Here is a 12873-nt window from a genome sequence, read left to right as displayed (position 1 = left end):
TCCCCTGAGGTCATCTCCCTCCTAAACAGATATACTGTTTTGGATACTGTTGGAGGAGATGTCTCATCAGGGGAAGGCAGCAGCAGCCAAGTTCATAGCACCATGGGTGGCTCTGCGGCACAGGAGCGAAGGAAAAGGATTGGGAGAGCTATAGTGATAGGGGATTCGATTGTAAGGGGAATAGATAGGCATTTCTGTGGCCACAAACGAGACTCCAGGATGGTATGTTGCCTCCCTGGTGCAAGGGTCAAGGATGTCTCTGAGCGGCTGCAGGACATTCTGGAATGGGAGGGTGAACAGCCAGTGGTTGTGGTCCACAGAGGAACGAATGATATAGGTAAAAAACGGGATGAGGTCCTACAAGGTGAATTTAGGGAGTTAGGAGATAAACTAAAAAGTAGGACCACAACGGTAATAATCTCTGGATTACTACCAGTGCCATGTGCTAGACAGAGTAGAAATAGGAGGATATTTCAGATGAATACGTGGCTTGAAAAATGGTGCAAGGGGGAGGGATTCAAATTTCTGGGGCACTGGAACCAGTTCTGGGGGAGGTGGGACCGGTATAAACAGGACAGTCTGCACCTGGGCTGGACTGGAACCAATGTCCTGGGGGAGCGTTTGCTACTGCTGTTCAGGAGGCTTTAAACTAATGTGGCAGGGGGATGTGAACAAGTGCAGAGAGACAGAGGGGTATAAAATGAGGGTAGAAGCAAAAAGTAGTAAGGTGAAAAGTAAAAGTGGCAGGCAGGCAAATCCAGGGCAAAACGCAAAAAGAGCCACTTTTCAACATAATTGTATAAGGGCTAAGAGTGTTGTAAAAACAAGCCTGAAGGCTTTGTGTGTCAATGCGAGGAGCATTCGTAACAAGGTGGATGAATTGAACGTGCAGATAGTTATTAATGAATATGATACAGTTGGAATCACAGAGACATGGCTCCAGGGTGACCAAGGATGGGAGCTCAACATCCAGGGATATTCAATATTCAGGAGGGATAGACAGGAAAGAAAAGGAGGTGGGGTTGCATTGCTGGTTAGAGAGGAGATTAACGCAATAGAAAGGAAGGACATTAGCCTGGAGGATATGAAATCGATATGGGTAGAGCTGCATAACACTAAGGGGCAGAAAACGCTGGTGGGAGTTGTATACAGGTCACCTAACAGTAGTAGTGAGGTTGGGGATGGCATTAAACAGGAAATTAGAAATGCGTGCAATAAAGGAACAGTAGATATAATGGGTGACTTCAATCTACATATAGATTGGGTGAACCAAATTGGTAAGGGTGCTGAGGAAGAAGGTTTCTTGGAATGTATGCGGGATGGTTTTCTGAACCAACATGTTGAGGAACCAACTAGAGAGCAGGCCATTCTAGATTGGATATTGAGCAATGAGGAAGGGTTAGTTAGCAATCCTGTGGTGCGAGGCCCCTTGGGTAAGAGTGACCATAACATGGTGGAATTCTTCATTAAGATGGAGAGTGACATACTTAATTCAGAAACAAAGATTCTGAACTTAAAGAAGGGTAACTTTGAAGGTATGAGACGTGAATTAGCTAAGATAGACTGGCAAATGATACTTAAAGAGTTGATGGTGAATATGCAATGGCAAGCATTTAAAGATCGCATGGATGAACTACAACAATTGTTCATCCCATTTTGGTAAAAGAATAAACCAGAGAAGGTAGTGCACCCATGGCTGACAGGGGAAATTAGGTATAGTATCAAGTGCAAAGAAGAAGCATATAAATTAGCAAAAAAAGCAGCACACCTGAGGACTGGGAGAAATTCAGAGACCAGCAGAGGAGGACAAAGGGCTTAATTAGGAAAGGGAAAAAAGATTATGAGAGAAAGCTGGCAGGGAACATAAAAACTGACTGTAAAAGCTTTCATAGATACATGAAAAGAAAAAGATTGGTCAAGACAAATGTAGGTCCTTTAAAGTCAGAAACAGGTGAATTGATCATAAGGAACAAAGACATGGCAGACCAATTGAATAACTACTTTGGTTCTGTCTTCACTAAGAAGGACATAAATAATCTTCTGGAAATAGTAAGGGACCGAGGGTCTAGTGAGATGGAGGAACTGAGGGAAGTACATGTTAGTAGGGAAGTGGTGTTAGGTAAATTGAAGGGATTAAAGGCAGATAAATCCCCAGGGCCAGATGGTCTGCATCCCAGAGTGCTTAAGGAAGTAGCCCAAGAAATAGTGGATGCATTAGTGATAATTTTTCAAAACTCCTTAGATTCTGGATTAGTTCCTGAGGATTGGAGGGTGGCTAATGTAACCCCACTTTTTAAAAAAGCAGGGTGAAAGAAACTGGGGAATTATAGACCGGTTAGTCTGACATCGGTGGTGGGGAAAATGCTAGAGTCGGTCATCAAAGATGTGATAACAGCACATTTGGAAAGAGGTGAAATCATCGGACAAAGTCAACATGGATTTGTGAAAGGAAAATCATGTCTGACGAATCTTATAGAATTTTTTGAAGATGTAACTAGTAGAGTGGATAGGGGAGAGCCAGTGGATGTGGTATATTTAGATTTTCAAAAGGCTTTTGACAAGGTCCCACACAGGAGATTAATGTGCATACTTAAAGCACATGGTTTTGGGGGTATGGTATTGATGTGGACAGAGAATTGGTTGGCAGACAGGAAGCAAAGAGTGGGAGTAAATGGGACCTTTTCAGGATGGCAGGCAGTGACTAGTGGGGTACAGCAAGGCTCAGTGCTGGGACCCCAGTTGTTTACAGTATATATTAATGATTTAGATGAGGGAATTAAATGCAGCATCTCCAAGTTTGCAGATGACACAAAGCTGGGTGGCGGTGTTAGCTGTGATGAGGATGCTAAGAGGATGCAGGGTGACTTGGATAGGTTAGGTGAGTGGGCAAATTCATGGCAGATGCAATTTAATGTGGATAAATGTGAGGTTATCCACTTTGGTTGCAAGAACAGGGAAACAGATTTTTATCTGAACGGTGGCTGATTAGGAAAAGGGGAGATGCAACGAGACCTGGGTGTCATTGTACACCAATCATTGAAGGTGGGCATGCAGGTACAGCAGGCAGTGAAAAAGGCAAATGGTATGTTGGCATTCATAACAAAAGGATTTGAGTACAGGAGCAGGGAGGTTCTACTGCAGTTGTACAAGGCCTTGGTAAGACTGCACCTAGAATATTGTGTGCAGTTTTGGTACCCTGAGCTGAGGAAAGACATTCTTGCCATAGAGGGAGTACAGAGAAGGTTTACCAGATTGATTCCTGAGATGGCAGGACTTTCATATGAAGAAAAACTGGATCGACTAGGCTTATACTCACTGGAATGTAGAAGATTGAGGGGGGATCTTATTGAAACGTATAAAATCCTAAAGGGATTGGACAGGCTAGATGCAGGAAGATTGTTTCTGATGTTGGGAAAGTCCAGAACGAGGGGTCACAGTTTAAGGATAAAGGGGAAGCCTTTTAGGACCAAGATGAGGAAAAGGTTCTTCACACAGAGAGTGGTGAATCTGTGGAATTCTCTGCCATAGGAAACAGTTGAGGCCGGTTCATTGGCTATAGTTAAGAGGAAGTTAGATATGGCCCTTGTGGCTAAAGGGATCAGGGGGTATGGAGAGAAAGCAAGTACAGGGTTCTGAGTTGGATGATCAGCCATGATCATACTGAATGGCGGTGCAGGCTCGAAGGGCTGAATGGCCTACTCCTGCACCTATTTTCTATGTTTCTATGACAGAACCCTAGCCAATATGAGTCACTTCAGAAGTCGCCAAAATCCACTGCTATGTCCAAAATGCAGAAAATTGTTGGCAACCCAAACCTTAAAGTCAGCACCAAGTTCATGGTCAACTGAGCAGCTGAGATCCGTGTTTTCTTGTAACCAACAGATGCATGAAGGAACTCTATTGGGCATGGCAAAGCACAGGAAAGGTAGCCCTAACATTGCTTCCACATAATCCCCCAAATGCACTGGCAGGAAAGATGAACAAATATAAAACCATGAAACGTAGGAGCAGAATTGTGTCATTTGATCAAGGCTGAGCTATTTTTTCCCTCTTTTTCCTGCCTTCTCCCAGTTATCTTTGACACCCTCACTAAATCAAGAACCTATCAACCTCCACTTTATATATACTCAATAGCCTGGCCTCCACAGCTGTCTCTGGCAATGAATTCCTCAGATTCACCACCTTCTGGCTAAAGAAATTTCTCCTCATCTCTATTCTAAAGGGATGTCCTTTTATTCCGAGTCCCGCTGGTCCTAGACTTTCCCATTACTGAAAACAGCCTCTCCACAGTAACTCTATCCAGTCAATGTCAGTGCCCAACATGGTTACTCTGATGACACTCAAATAATTCAATTGGTGGGACATGTTTTCCACTTATTGGGCACTTATACAAGCACTCTTCTCCAAACTCTGTCTCAGTGATTTTCACGAGGACGGAGAAAACACTTCAACATCATCCTCAGAACAGATATGAAAAAAATACAATAATATTGTCCCCATCATAAGGGAATTCTTTGTTCAAGGTAGCTTGAAGTCATGTGAATTTAGAGTTTCCCTACTGAGAGCATGTGCAAACCAAGATAATAGGGAAGGATGTCCAACAATCTATCCACCTGCCCTGTTTAATCCTTACTTGTTCTGCCTGTGGGAGAGGCAGCCTATTCTACGTAAATCTCTTTAGCCACGTCAGCCTCCTACCCTCCCCAGAGCTGGGGTGGATGCAAGTCGCCCACAGCCCTTAGGGACTGCTGAAGAAAAAGAAAAAAATATACTGACTCACTCCACGAGGAGTATATTTTTGTGTACGTTGTTTTGAAACACAACACTTCTATAGTTCACCAGAATTCGCAGGGGAAATACTCGACTCTTTTGTCTGAATGTTGCATATCAAAGCAATTAGCTTGGAATGATATTCACCATGAAATTCAGCTGCAGTGCACCTCAGGCCACAGGAACATGAAATCTTTCCTTTGAAACTGAGAAGAAAGTCAGTTATTACAAATCTAAAGTTGTTCTTGACCTGACTTCCAATCCCTCTTCCACCTATAGGTCACTCTGCTTTAAGCTTGAGGCATTGTAAAAGCTGCAGACAACTTCTGTGAAGATGAAAGAGTCTGCCAGTGGCATGAATGTTCTACTTTATATGCCTCTGGCCTCTTGTTGTATAAGGCATATCAAATGTTTGTTTTCATTTAATTAAAGGACTAAGCAGAGTTTAATTGAATGCTTCATACTGGTAGTCGCTCTCCACTGTGATATGACAAAAATGACTGGACTGTGCAAAGACATGCAGCATTAATGTACGTCATGATATCAAATGACCTAAGAAAGGATTAAGATCCATTTATTTATTTATTTATGTGGGTCCTGGATTTCCATTCTAAACCCAAGCACTAGCATTTGAAGTTGATGCTTACTGAAAGTTCTCAGTAATATGTGCCAGAGCTGAGTGCAGATTAATTAGGTTTCCAGCTCTTGCATCTTTACCTTGGCTTGCCACAGAAAATGAAATTCCTTCCAGTTGTTCAAAGAGTCCTGAGGCTCTCGACTTTCTTTCAGTCTCTTGAAAGGCTAAAGCCAATGTTAATTGGCAGTAGTTAAAGAACAGTGGCTAGAGGCAGAAGTGGTCAGGCCCGTTCGGCAAGCTGTGGGAAAGGGGAGATGAGTGTCCCCAAATCCCTCTCTTTGGGAAGAGGGGGAAGGGTTTTATTTTTTATGTAGTTTTGATCAAATGCTAATTCCAATTGAGTAGGGGGATTAAGGAAAATGAGAGATAACTAGGGCCTGGAATTTGAAAAAACTCATTGTACAAAACCAGACGCAAGGACAGCGGAAAGCCATCACTTCATTAGCAGGTGCCTTCTTCGCCTTTTAAAGAAGGAGTCATATATCCAGTAAAATCCTCTAATGAGCAATTTTACTTTGCACAATAAAACATAATCTCCTATACTTTCTTTTAAATTTTAATTAACCTTCTTTGTTGATTGATTTAAAACATGTTGCAGAGGGCTACATGATTCAATAGTTACGGATGTTTACCCTCCACTTAATGTTTCTCTTTGGCAAACCCTGACAAATATCGGGGTGCAGTTCTCTTAATAGTGAAACACTCCCCAGTATTCAATTAATGATTAAATGATCTTCATGTCAGAACCTAGGAGAGGGGAGAGAGAGAGGGAGAGAGGGAGAGAGGGAGAGGGAGAGGGAGAGGGAGAGGGAGAGGGAGAGGGAGAGAGAGAGAGAGAGAGAGTTGGACTCCTACCGTTAACTGAGGGTCTGTGGACCCCAGGTTGGGAACCCCTGAGTTATACTATTTCAGTTCAATGTCTTTCCTTAACAAGTTCTGATGAATGGTCATTGACCTGAAACATCGTTATGTTCTTCACAACGTATAAGGGCTGACCTGTTCGGAATTTCCAACTTAGCCTGGGCATAATTCTAGACCTAAAATTTAGTTCACGATATAATGGGAACAAATGTGGTCTTCTTCTTAAACCCATCAACCTCTAATGGGGCTTAGTCCATGGCCAGCAGCTTCACCAGAATCCTCTGTCCTGGGCCACTCTTCAAAGATGTCCCTAGGTGTAGCCCAACTGCTTGGTGTATTCTTCCTCTTCCTCAGCTGATGAGCCCCATCTGCCCAAAATGACTGGTTTTAAGGCACCACTAACTCGCCTTTGACCCTTCTCCTGTCAAGAGAAATGGCTCCACTGGGCTTAGTAGCTAAGCCACATGTGAAGGCCAGGAGCTGGGCATTTGTAAAGGCTATTTGAGGCACACACCATTGGGAGCATTAAATAGGTTGTGGGAGCTTGTACCCATTACCATCCCAGCTATAACAACCTTAAGGAACCAGATAGGTGGAAACAGGTTGGTAAATGGCCATAAACCCAAGTTTGAATTGACTTTATTTCTTACATCTTTCACATATGTGAGGAGTAAAAATCTTTATGTTACGTCTTCATCTGAAAGAAATTTGTAATAAATAGTATGTACAGTGAGATATACAACAGAGCAGTCAATATAGCTTCGAAATAATCAGTCTGATGTCCTGGTGGAAGAAGCTGTCCTGGAGCCTGTTGGCCCTGGCTTTAAAGCTGTAGTCACATTTTCCAGATGGTAGCATCTGGAATAGTTTGTGGTTGGGGTGACTCGGGTCCCCAAAGATCCTTTGGCCCTTTATATGCACCTATCACTGCAAATGTCCTGAATAGTGGGAAGTTCACATTTACAGATGTGCTGGGCTGTCCGCACCACTCTTTGTAGAGTCCTGCAATTGAGGGAAGTCCAGTTCCCATACCAGGCAGTGATACACCCAGTCGGGATGCTCTAAATTGTTCCCCTGTTTAAAGTCCTTAGGATTTGGGGACTCATGCTGAACTTCTTCAATCGTCTGAGGTGAAAGAGGTGCTGTTGTGCTTTTTTCACCACACAGCCAGTATGTACAGACCAAGTGAGATTCTTGGTGATGTGTACACTGAGGGACTTGAAGCTGTTTATCCTCTTGACCCCAGATCCATTGATATCAAGAGGGCTGAGATTATCTCTGTTTCTCCTGAAGTCCACAACCAGCTCCTTTGTTTTTGCGACATTGAGGGAGAGGATGTTTTTTGACACCACTGTGTCAGAGAGATGACTTCTTCTCTGTAGGCTGCCTCATTATTATTTGAGATTAGGCCCATCAATGTTGTTTTATCATCAAATTTAATTAGCAGATTGGAGCTGTGGGTGGCGACACAGTCATGAGTATACAGAGGGTAAAGGAGGGAGCTTGGGACACTGCCCAGAGGGCTCCTGTGTTGAGGGTCGGAGGGGCAGAGGTGAGGGAGCCCACACTTACCAACTGCTGGTGATCTAACAGGAAGTCCAATATCCAGCTGCACAAGGCAGGGTGAAGGCCTCAGCCTCTGATCTTCTGGTCAAACCTGGAGGGAATTATGGCATTGAATGCTGAACTGTAGTCCAAGAACATCATTCTCACATAAGCATCCCTCCTCTCCAGGTGTGTAGTGACAGTGTGTAGAGCTGTGGCTATTGCGTCATCTGTTGTATCGGTAGGCGAATTGTAGGGGGTCCAGTGTGGGTAGCCTGCTGGATGAGTAGTCCATGATCAGCCTCTCAAAGCATTTGCGTATCATTGAGGTGAGTGCAACAGGACACCAGTTGTGCAGACATGTTACCTTGGTCTGCAAAAATTACTTTAGTCAGAGGGTGGTAAATCTGTGGAATTTGTTGCCATGAGTGTCATTGGGTGTATTTAAGGCATAGATAGATAGGTTCTTGATTAGCCAGGGCATCAAAGGATATGGGGAGGAGCCAGTGGAGTGGGGATGACTGGAAGAATTGGATCAGCCCATGACTTGATGGGCTGAATGGCGTATATCTTATGGTCTTTTTAGGTACAGGGCCAATGGTGGATGTTATTTTTGAGAGAGAAAAAATATAGATGAGTTGTCTTCCTAGAATGATATTATCCCAATATTTATTTGGGATTATAAAGGGAATAGGGAAGGAATTCAGTCTGGACAATCTGGAACAGTCACAAATGCCTTAATAAAATCAACCATATGATGTCTTTTTAAATTATCTCAACAGGTTTGTTTTCCTGCCCTTTAGCCCTTGATGTAGCAGGGTGGGTGGGACCAAGTTGGAAATCTTACAGTGATGGGTTTTGGATATCATGAAGTAGAAGGGGTGACAGAGATGGAGGCAATTGGGGTAGGATTGTACATCATAAGCAAGGGGATAGTTGATAACAATAAAACGCAGAGGTTGTAAGGCAGTTGAAGATCACTAAGCGAGTTGAGTTTATCAGTGGGGTTCAAGTTTGGTGCCTCATGAATTGCATACCCTGTAAGTTAATAAAAAGAAAATAATGATATGATTGAAGAATATAAGTGTTTGCCTACAGCTAAACTACAATTCAAGTACTGTGTACAGATTGAGCACAGCATTGCAGAACTAGTATTAAGGCCTTAAAGCTAATTTTAAGATCTACAGCTAATATTCCTCAGGATGATACCAGTAACGCGAAATTGTGCAAATTGAAGAGATTTGAGTTATTGGACCTGTTTCCTTTGTAGGAAAGAAAATTTAGAAAATATTAATTTTCTGCAGTTTAACTTATTTTCTGCAAATTAGGAGTTACTGAGATGCGTGCTCACTCAGAGAGAGGAATGAGGTTACGTACTTTAGACAGCAAGTTGTTAAATTATAGAGGGGGTTGCTCCAGGAATTTGAGTGGAAGACCACTGCAACCACTAAGTAAAATTAATTAAATATTTGAAGCTTGAGACAGAAGCAGGGAAGGTGGCAATGGAACTAGGTTGCTTTTGGATTAGTCCAACATTGTCAGGACAGGTCTAATAGCCTCCTTCTATTGTAAGCACCTATGATTTGAAATAAAACAGATGCAGCAGACAGCAACCACCCAGCAATGTTACAAAGTTAACAAGCAGAATAAGATTTTGAGTGAGGAGTTTCAGTTGTCATATCGAAAAAAGCTTTTTGTTCCAAGGAGAACAAGCTTGAAAATTGGCTATTATTAGTTTTCAAACTTGAGAAAGTAGACTAAACATTTAATTGTTATTCATAAATTCTCAGCTTCCAGGAACAGGCTCCCAAGCTTCAGCTGTCATTATATGTCTGAGCTATTAATGAGTGATTAATGATTTGAGCTGGAGGAACACCTCACCACCGTTGGAAAACTTAACATCACATGTTAGAGTCAATTTCATGATATCATGCTCCCAGCAGGAGAGGTACTTTTGAAGGGAGCATGGACTGGATTCAGGGCTACAGAGATGTAGCCTTAATGTCTGGTGAGCACACCCTGTGCGTATATTTCCCTGCTGGGTGCATTGGATCATGGAATTCCTCTGGTGTTTAGAAGTGAAAAGGCTTAACAACAAAAATGTAATACCATTAAGCATAAAGGGGCATAGAATTCCATTCAATTCTCAAGTTTAATAATTTTCTAATGCTGACTAGTAAGTACTTTAATAGTAGTTCAATCTAACCACAGAATAGTAATTGTGACTTTAGGCAGCATCCAATTATTACAGTTGCAATTATTCATGTAATTTCTGGAATTCCCTCTTTAAACCCCCTCTTTTCCCTTTTAATACTCCTCACCATTTTCAAACACAACCATCCCCCAACTCACATTTAAAGTTGATGATTTAATGAAGGTTTACGTTTTCATTTCCCATATTTACTCTGTACTCCAGTAGCAACATTTTTGGTTGGCTGGACCATGTGAAATGCAAGAGCAGTTTTGCCATCTTCCAGCTGCAATGTTAAAGCACGAGGCTGTTGCTTGTAAGATATATAGGTACATTTTCCACAGCATGGAAGAAGACAGCCTTGTTCCAATGTAAGAATAGGAACTGTTGATATGGCAATAATACCGCCTTGAAAAAGTTCTTATTGTTTGTAAGATTTTGTGTTATTTGTGAAATGCATAGTCAGTACAATAATATTGGGTGAGTTTCAAAGTATCTCATTACATGCAATGAAATGCTCATTAGATGAAATTTTCTTGAAGTACATTCGTCGATGCTTTCTTTTCAACCATGATGCTTAGTAGAAATTCCTACTACTAAGCCTATCACCATTATTATAATATGATTAGAATGGGTTTCAACAGCATTATAGTATAATATCACCTTCCAGTGCCCATATTTTCTGGATCATAACTTTAATATCCATGAATATTAATTCACTCTGCACTCAGCTTGCCTACTTGAGTGGAAATTGACTATTATTTTTATGTTTATTGCCTTTGGGCTGTTGTGGCTAATTACTTTTTGAAGTTTTGTTAAATTTATCCTTGGCAGAATGCCATTATATTGAAAAATTTGGCTCTCTAGATAACAAAGGAAAAACGTTTTACTCTTTCAGATGCTGACTAACTTGTTGCTTGTTTCCCAATACTACTTGTTTCCAGTTCAGCTTTTTGATTTTCAGAAGCTTTCTTTCTTCAGCATTCCATATAATCTCACTCCGGGTGGGAGATCCTTGCTCTTTTTGCCTCTGCTCCTCACACTATTTTCTGCCTTCATTTTAGAAACATCTCTTGAGCCAATTGAAATTCAGTCCTTCGAACTTTGCTCTAAAATGTGTTGAATTAGGATATCTAAGGTCTTACAGACTCTTATCCTCCTCAATTATTTTGCCATGAACTGTTGACAAGAACATTTTGAGGAATGGAACCAGAAATCTATCTCTTTAATATTTCCAGGGGGCAGAGGATACTTAGTTGTTGAATATATTTAAAATCATGATTGATTGATTTTCTGAGATAAGGGAAATGAAGGTTAAGGGAAATAATAGAGAAGCGTTGCTATAGAAATTCACCCCCAATTATAGTGAACAAACTGCACCTGCCTCTATTTCATATATTCCTTTAAACCAAAATTCAAATTAAATTTATTAACAAAGTATACTTATATGTCAACATATACAATTCTGAGATTCTTTTTTTTGCAGGCATATTCAATAAATGCAAGAAGGAAGGTGAATTAGTGCCAAATCAGGTACAGACAGATAAATAACTACAAGGAAAAGAGCGAGATGTAAAGGAAGGAAATTTTTAAAGAGTTTACCAATGGAATGAGACCCTGGAGTTCTAGTTTTCTATCTTTCACAGCTACATGGTATGAATATAACTTATTGAAAGCGGGACCTACATTGTTCTATTCCAGCCTGAATTTTTTCTGTGAGTTTAATGGACAACTAATATGTAACTATGAAATTCATGGAGCATGAAGCGGAATTGACATAATTGGAATGCATGTGACAAAGGGTCACAATTGTTGGGTTTACAGTCTTTGTATGAGTTACACATTAACAAGAGCAAGTGTTATTAAAGTCATCCATACTTTGATGGTAGATCCTGGGGCCAAGTACTTTCCCTTGCAATATGGGTTCAATAATTGAACTCCTGGTCAAGAGAAATACGTATAACATTTAAAAAATTATTTTACACACCTCTTTAGTGCGCTACCTGGACAGCAAATTTCTTTCCTTTATGAGGCAGAGTCCCAATAAGGGCATAATTTCTGATGGAAACATTTTGTATTCATCAGGGAGGCAGAATTTCCATGAAGTCAAAATCCATAGGAAGTTACAGTATAATCCCATAGTTGACTCTATTAACCCAGGCAAACTAAATTCAAACTGGTGAATGTATGATTATCTCTTGATGCATGTTAGCTTAAAGCAGACAATTGAACTCATCTTAATTCCTGTTAAAGAACACTATAGTGTTACGAGTAAAGGAATTTGCTATTAACTTTGTAGGAGTCCACACAGAAATAATGGAAGACTGCATTTTCATAATTTTTCCCCCAGGAATTGATGTGAAATGAACTTTGCTGCAAATTGTGACAAGAAATTAAGAAGATTATCAAATATCTGAAAGCCTTAAAGTGCACCATTCACTCTAGGAAGCTGTCTCTGTCAACAGGAGTTCTAAAAGTGTGCAATATAAATTCTGCCAGAGTGGGAAAGAAAGTGTATACAAATTTATAATTTGGGAATAAACATTAAAGTATCAAAACTAACTAATGCCAGTGATATCTGTAAACACTGGTACATGGTAAAACAGTTAAACAGTGTATTAGTGTCTTATCTTTAGTGGTTTTGAAACACAACTCAAATGGATTAATTTACAGGCTGGACAAGTGCCAAACCCAAGTGAGGTCCATGTAGCACTGTTGTGACTTCACACTGTGTGGGCAAAGCTGATACATGCAGACTCTTCATACACAGTTTACATGAGGGCTTGTAGTCTACAGAATAACTCCCCCCACAGCATGGCAGCCAATGTGTTTCAACAGCACAATTTAAATTCATTATTTTTTTCTTAAT

The 12873-nt window shown here is 41.0% G+C and overlaps 1 long non-coding RNA gene across 4 annotated transcripts in view; it reads left to right on the top strand.

The window, feature by feature from the left end:
• Positions 1 to 12479, top strand: part of LOC132394112 (uncharacterized) — a 48191-nt gene extending 35712 nt beyond the window's left edge. For 3 of the 4 annotated variants that reach the window (XR_009512178.1, XR_009512177.1, XR_009512179.1), the window contains exon 4: positions 11491 to 11998. This is a non-coding gene — a long non-coding RNA (uncharacterized LOC132394112). Of the gene's footprint in view, positions 1 to 11490; positions 11999 to 12354 lie in introns of those variants that run through there. The other variant, XR_009512180.1, reaches the window with a different exon arrangement.
• The last annotated feature ends 394 nt before the right edge of the window (positions 12480 to 12873 follow it).

The sequence above is a fragment of the Hypanus sabinus genome, chromosome 5, assembly GCF_030144855.1.
Source record: "Hypanus sabinus isolate sHypSab1 chromosome 5, sHypSab1.hap1, whole genome shotgun sequence".
In the NCBI taxonomy this organism is placed as follows: domain Eukaryota; kingdom Metazoa; phylum Chordata; class Chondrichthyes; order Myliobatiformes; family Dasyatidae; genus Hypanus; species Hypanus sabinus.
Note: the sequence above shows the minus strand (reverse complement) of the source record. Positions and strands in the feature narration are given on the sequence as shown.